The sequence below is a fragment of the Arachis stenosperma genome, chromosome 2, assembly GCF_014773155.1.
Source record: "Arachis stenosperma cultivar V10309 chromosome 2, arast.V10309.gnm1.PFL2, whole genome shotgun sequence".
NCBI lineage: Eukaryota > Viridiplantae > Streptophyta > Magnoliopsida > Fabales > Fabaceae > Arachis > Arachis stenosperma.
This window is the reverse complement of record NC_080378.1, coordinates 89868339-89875273: the sequence shown is the minus strand read 5'-3', so window position 1 is coordinate 89875273 and position 6935 is coordinate 89868339. Positions and strand designations below refer to the sequence as shown.

The 6935-nt window shown below is 40.6% G+C and overlaps 1 non-coding gene across 1 annotated transcript; it reads left to right on the top strand.

The window, feature by feature from the left end:
* The first annotated feature begins 6603 nt into the window (after positions 1-6603).
* LOC130964656 (small nucleolar RNA R71) lies at positions 6604-6711 on the top strand. Its single transcript, XR_009080741.1, has one exon. It is a non-coding gene; the product is annotated as a small nucleolar RNA R71 (small nucleolar RNA).
* The last annotated feature ends 224 nt before the right edge of the window (positions 6712-6935 follow it).

The following is a 6935-nucleotide window of genomic DNA, read 5'->3' as shown; positions in this document are numbered from 1 at the left end:
CTGGAAATGCCACAGGCAATCCTAGAACGCCGACACTCAGATTATAAAACTTAAGTTACTAAATAGAAACCACAAAGGGATAGGTGTTATAAGGAATTCCAAACTCAACTTAAACCTAACTTTAACACTAAACCTGTCCAACTTTTCTATGCTCTTCAATCACCAATAATTTAGTAAAGACAAACAAACAGACAAGTTCAAGCACAAGTAGAAGGCAGGTAGTGCAAGTAACAAGTATATTCACACATTCTTATATAATTTACTCAATGGGGGATATCCATTCCTGAGAATTTATACGTACCCGGTCACCCTTACAATGTAGGGTCAACAGAGTATTGAGTTTCAACTTGGAACACGTGGTGGCAAGTCACGGTTCTGTACCTAAGGAACTTATATCTCAGATAACATTAAATTCATAGCCACATAAGTACTCATAATCATTCATATTCATTTCATAATTACTCATCATATCCATGTCATCATAACTTCTTTTCGCCTTCACATCATTCTCTTATAATTCATCATGTTTACCCCTTTTCTTCATTCCCAAGTTACCTCAATTTCCTAGCTTCAACGAACTATTAGGCTCAGTATTATATTTTATAATTAAGAGAATGAGAATAGAGGTTTAGAAGTCTAAAATTTGATTTAAAAAAAAACACAAAATCTAGTTTTGCAGAAAACAGGGGCCATGCGTACGCGTGGGTGTGCGTTTAGGCCAAGACGCGTACGCATATGCTCATTCACGCACGCATGCGTAGGAGGTAGTAGCTACCATACGCGAATGAAGGTTGTGTGTACGCGAAAGTCCCATGTCACGCATACGCGTGGGCGTACGTTTTTCTAAAAATTTTACCAATTATGAATTCTGCAGAATTGCCCTTTTTAAACCACAAACTTCCGACACGCATAACTTTTTTCGTCTTAGAACATTTTTCAGCCGTTCTTCAAACAACATAAACTTCACGAACCCAATTTTCATACAAAAACAAGTTTGAAACCATTTGAGGGTTAGTGCACGAAATTGTGATCATCAATGGCGCCATGAACATGGTACACTCAATTGCAATCTCAACTCTTTATCACAACTTCGCACAACTAACCAGCAAGTGCACTGGGTCGTCCAAGTAATAAACCTTACGCGAGTAAGGGTCGATCCCACGGAGATTGTTGGTATGAAGCAAGCTATGGTCATCTTGTAAATCTCAGTCAGGCGGATTCAAATGGTTATGGAGGATTGATAACTAAAACATAAAATAAAGATAGAGATACTTATGTAATTCATTGGTGAGAATTTCAGATAAGCGTATGGAGATGCTTTGTCCCTTCCATCTCTATGCTTTCCTACTATCTTCATCCAATCCTTCTTACTCATTTCCATGGCAAGCTGTATGTTGGACATCACCGTTGTCAATGGCTACAGTCCCGTCCTCTCAGTGAAAATGTTCAACGTACTCTGTCACAGCATGGCTATTCATCTGTCGGTTCTCAATCAGGTTGGAATAGAATCCAGTGATTCTTTTGCGTCTGTCACTAACGCCAAGCCTTCAAGAGTTTGAAGCTCGTCACAGTCATTCAATCATTGAATCCTACTCTTGAATGCCGCCAGACAAGGTTTAGACCTTCCGGATTCTCTTGAATGCCGCCATCAATTCTAGCTTATACCACGAAGATTCCGATTAAGGGATCCAAGAGATATCCACTCAATCTAAGGTAGAACGGAGGTGGTTGTCAGGCACACGTTCATAGGTGAGAATGATAATGAGTGTCACGGATCATCACATTCATCAAGTTGTGGAACAAGTGATATCTTAGAACAAGAACAAGCTGAATTGAATAGAAGAACAATAGTAATTGCATTAATACTCGAGGTACAGCAGAGCTCCACACCTTAATATATGGTGTGTAGAAACTCCACCATTGAAAATACATAAGTGATAATGGTGATCATTGGCTTCGGCCCCAGAGAGGGAACCAGAAGAACCAAGATGAAAATACAATAGCAAAAGGTCCTATTTGTAGAGAACTAGTAGCTTAGGGTTTACAAAAATGAGTAAATGACATAAAAATATACTTTCGGGCCCACTTGGTGTGTGCTTGGGCTGAGCATTGAAGCTTTCATGTGTAGAGACTTTTCTTGGAGTTAAACACCAGCTTTTGTGCCAGTTTGGGCGTTTAACTCCCATTCTTGTGCCAGTTCTGGCGTTAAACACCAGAATTCTTGAGCTGACTTGGAACGCCTGTTTGGGCCATCAAATCTCGGGCAATATATGGACTATTATACATTTCTGGAAAGCCCAGGATGTCTAATTTCCAACGCAATTGAGAGCGCAGAAATTGGGTTTCTGTAGCTCCAGAAAATCTACTTCGAGTGAAGGGAGGTCAGAATCCAACAGCATCTGCAGTCCTTTTCAGCCTCTGAATCAGATTTTTGCTCAGGTCCCTCAATTTCAGCCAGAAAATACTTGAAATCACAGAAAAACACACAAACTCATAGTAAAGTCCAGGAAAGTGAATTTTAACTAAAAACTAATAAAAATATAATAAAAACTAACTAAAACATACTAAAAACATACTAAAAACAATGCCAAAAAGCGTATAAATTATCCGCTCATCACAACACCAAACTTAAATTGTTGCTTGTCCCCAAGCAACTGAAAATCAAATAAGATAAAAAGAAGAGAATATGCAATGAATTCCAAAAACATCTATGAAGATCAGTATTAATTAGATGAGCGGGACCTTTAGCTTTTTTGCCTCTGAACAGTTTTGACATCTCACTCTATCCTTTGAAATTCAGAATGATTGGCTTCTATAGGAACTCAGAATCCAGATAATGTTATTGATTCTCCTAGTTAAGTATGATGATTCTTGAGCACAGCTACTTTATGAGTCTTGGCCGTGGTCCAAAGCACTCTGTCTTCCAGTATTACCACCGGATACATACATGCCATAGACACATAATTGGGTGAACCTTTTCAGATTGTGACTCAGCTTTGCTAGAGTCCCCAATTAGATGTGTCCAGGGTTCTTAAGCACACTCTTTTTGCCTTGGATCACGACTTTATTTTTTTCTTTTTCTTTTTCCCCTTTTTTCGTTTTTTTTTTTGTATTCACTGCTTTTTCTTGCTTCAAGAATCATTTTTATGATATTTTAGATCCTCAGTAACATGTCTCCTTTTCTCATCATTCTTTCAAGAGCCAACATTCATGAACAACAAATTCAAAAGACATATGCACTATTCAAGCATACATTCAGAAGTCAAAGTATTGCCACCACATCAAAATAATTAATCTGTTATAAAATTCAAAATTCATGCAATTCTTCTCTTTTTCAATTAAGAACATTTTTCATTTAAGAAAGGTGATGGATTCATAGGACATTCATAACTTCAAGGCATAGACACTAAGACACTAATGATCATAAGACACAAACATGGATAAACATAAGCATAAAATTCGAAAAACAGAAGAATAAAGAACAAGGAAATTAAAGAACGGGTCCACCTTAGTGATGGCTTGTTCTTCCTCTTGAAGATCTTATGGAGTGTTTGAGCTCCTCAATGTCTCTTCCTTGCCTTTGTTGCTCCTCTCTCATGGTTCTTTGATCTTCTCTAATTTCATGGAGGAGGATGGAATGTTCTTGGTGCTCCACCCTTAGTTGTCTCATATTGGAACTCAATTCTCCTAGGGAGGTGTTGATTTGATCCCAATAGTTTTGTGGAGGAAAGTGCATCCCTTGAGGCATCTCAGGGATTTCATGATGAGGAATTTCCTCATGCTCATGTCTATGAGTGGGATCTCCTGTTTGCATTGAGCTCCTTCCACACAGATATACATGAGGACTTAGTCCAACCTTTGATTAAAGTTGACCTTTTTTAAGTTTGAAAAGGGACCTCGGGGATCACCTTCTTCATGGCCACAACTTCATAGAGGTAGTCTTGATGCACCCTTAAGATGAATCTCTCCATCTCCCATGACTCAGAGGTGGAAGCTTTTGCCTTACCTTTCCTCTTTCTAGAGGTTTCTCCGGCCTTAGATGCCATAAATGGTTATGGAAAAATAAAAAGCAATGCTTTTACCACACCAAACTTAGAAGGTTTGCTCGTCCTCGAGCAAAAGAAGAAAGAAGAGAGTAGAAGAAGAAGAAATAGAGGAGATGGAGGTGGCTTTGTTTTTCGGCCAAGGGGGAGAAGTAGTGTGTAAGTTGTGTGAAAATGAAGGAGTGAAGGTGGGTTTATATAGGGGTGGGGAGAGGGGTAGGGTTCGGCCATTATGGGTGGGTTTGGGAGGGGAAAGTGGTTTGAATTTTAATGGTGAGGTAGGTGGGGTTTTATGAAGGATGGATGTGAGTGGTGAAGAGAATGGTGGGGTTTGATAGGTGAGGGGTTTTTGGGGAAGAGGTATTGAGGTGATTGGTTAATGGGTGAAGAAGAGAGAGAGTGGTGGGGTAGGTGGGGATCCTGTGGGGTCCACAGATCCTGGGGTGTCAAGGATAATTCATACCTACACCAAGTGGCGAGCAAAAATGCTCCTTCTGCCAATCCTGGCGTTAAACGTCGGGCTTGTGCCCATTTCTGGCGTTTAACGCCAGCTTGGTGCCTATTCCTGGCGTTAAACGCCATTCTAGTGCCCCTTTCTGGCGTTAAACGCCCAAGATGGTGCCAGACTGGGCGTTAAACGCCCATTTGTTGCCCTTGCTGGCGTTTAGCAAGGTTTTCCTCCAGGGTGTGCTATTTTTCTTTCTGTTTTTCATTCTGTTTTTGCTTTTTCAATTGATTTTGTGACTTCACATGATCATCAACCTACAGAAAACATAAAATAACAAAGGAAAATAGATAAATATAACATTGGGTTGCCTCCCAACAAGCGCTTCTTTAATGTCAGTAGCTTGACAGTGGGCTCTCATGGAGCCTCACAGATACTCAGAGCAATGTTGGAACCTCCCAACACCAAACTTAGAGTTTGAATGTGGGGGTTGAACACCAAATTTAGAAGTTGGTTGTGGCCTCCCAACACCAAACTTAGAGTTTGATTGTGGGGGCTCTGTTTGACTCTGTTTTGAGAGAAGCTCTTCATGCTTCCTCTCCATGGTTACAGAGGGATATCCTTGAGCCTTAAACACAAAGGATTCTTCATTCACTTGAATGATCAATTCTCCTCTGTCAACATCAATCACAGCCTTTGCTGTGGCTAGGAAGGGTCTGCCAAGGATGATGGATTTATCCATGCACTTCCCAGTCTCTAGGACTATGAAATCAGCAGGGATGTAATGGTCTTCAACCTTTACCAAAACATCCTCTACAATTCCATAAGCTTGTTTTCTTGAATTGTCTGCCATCTCTAGTGAGATTCTTGTAGCTTGTACCTCAAAGATCCCTAGCTTCTCCATTACAGAGAGAGGCATGAGGTTTATGCTTGACCCTAGGTCACACAGAGCCTTCTCAAAGGTCATGGTGCCTATGGTACAAGGTATTGAGAACTTACCAGGGTTCTATCTCTTTTGAGGTAATCTCTGCCTAGTCAAGTCATCCAGTTCTTTGGTGAGCAAAGGGGGTTCATCCTCCCAAGTCTCATTACCAAATAACTTGTCATTTAGCTTCATAATTGCTCCAAGGTACTTGGCAACTTGCTCTTCAGTGACATCTTCGTCCTCTTCAGATGAAGAATACTCATCAGAGCTCATGAATGGCAGAAGTAAATCCAATGGAATCTCTATGGTCTCAGTGTGAGCCTCAGATTCCCATGGTTCCTCATTAGGGAACTCATTAGAGGCCAGTGGACGTCCATTGAGGTCTTCCTCAGTGGCGCTCACTGCCTCTTCCTCCTCTCCAAATTCGGCCATGTTGATGGCCTTACACTCTCCTTTTGGATTCTCTTCTGTATTGCTTGGAAGAGTGATAGGAGGGAGTTCAGTAACTTTCTTACTCAGCTGACCCACTTGTGCCTCCAAGTTTCTAATGGAGAACCTTGTTTCAGTCATAAAACTTTGAGTGGTTTTGATTAGATCAGAGACCATGGTTGCTAAGTCAGAGTGGCTCTGCTTAGAATTCTCTGTCTGTTGCTAAGAAGATGATGGAAAAGGCTTGCCATTCTAAACCTGTTTCTTCCACCATTATTGTTGTTGAAACCTTGTTGAGGTCTCTGTTGATCCTTCCATGATAGATTTGGATGATTTCTCCATGAAGGATTATAGGTGTTTCCATAGGGTTCTCCCATGTAATTCACCTCTTCCATTGAAGGGTTCTCAGGATCATAAGCTTCTTCTTCATATGAAGCGTCCTTACTACTGCCTGGTGCAGCTTGCATTCCAGACAGACTTTGAGAAATCATATTGACTTGCTGAGTCAATATTTTGTTCTGAGCCAATATGGCATTCAGAGTATCAATCTCAAGAACTCCTTTCTTCTGATTCGTCCCATTGTTCACAGGATTCCTTTCAGAAGTGTACATGAATTGGTTATTTACAACCATTTCAATGAGTTCTTGAGCTTCTGCAGGCGTCTTCTTCAGATAAAGAGATCCTCCAGCAGAGCTATCCAATGACATCTTGGACAGTTCAGACAGACCATCATAGAAAATACCTATGATACTCCATTCAGAAAGCATGTCAGAAGGACACTTTCTGATCAATTATTTGTATCTTTCCTAAGCTTCATAGAGGGATTCACCTTCCTTCTGTCTGAAGGTTTGGACTTCCACTCTAAGCTTACTCAATTTTTGAGGTGGAAAGAACTTTGCCAAGAAGGCATTGACTAGCTTTTCCCAAGAGTTCAGGCTTTCTTTAGGTTGTGAGTCCAACCATATCCTAGCTCTGTCTTTTACAGCAAACGGGAATAGCATAATTCTGTAGACCTTAGGGTCAACCCCATTAGTCTTGACAGTGTCACAGATTTGCAAGAATTTAGCTAAAAATTGATGAGGATCTTCCAATG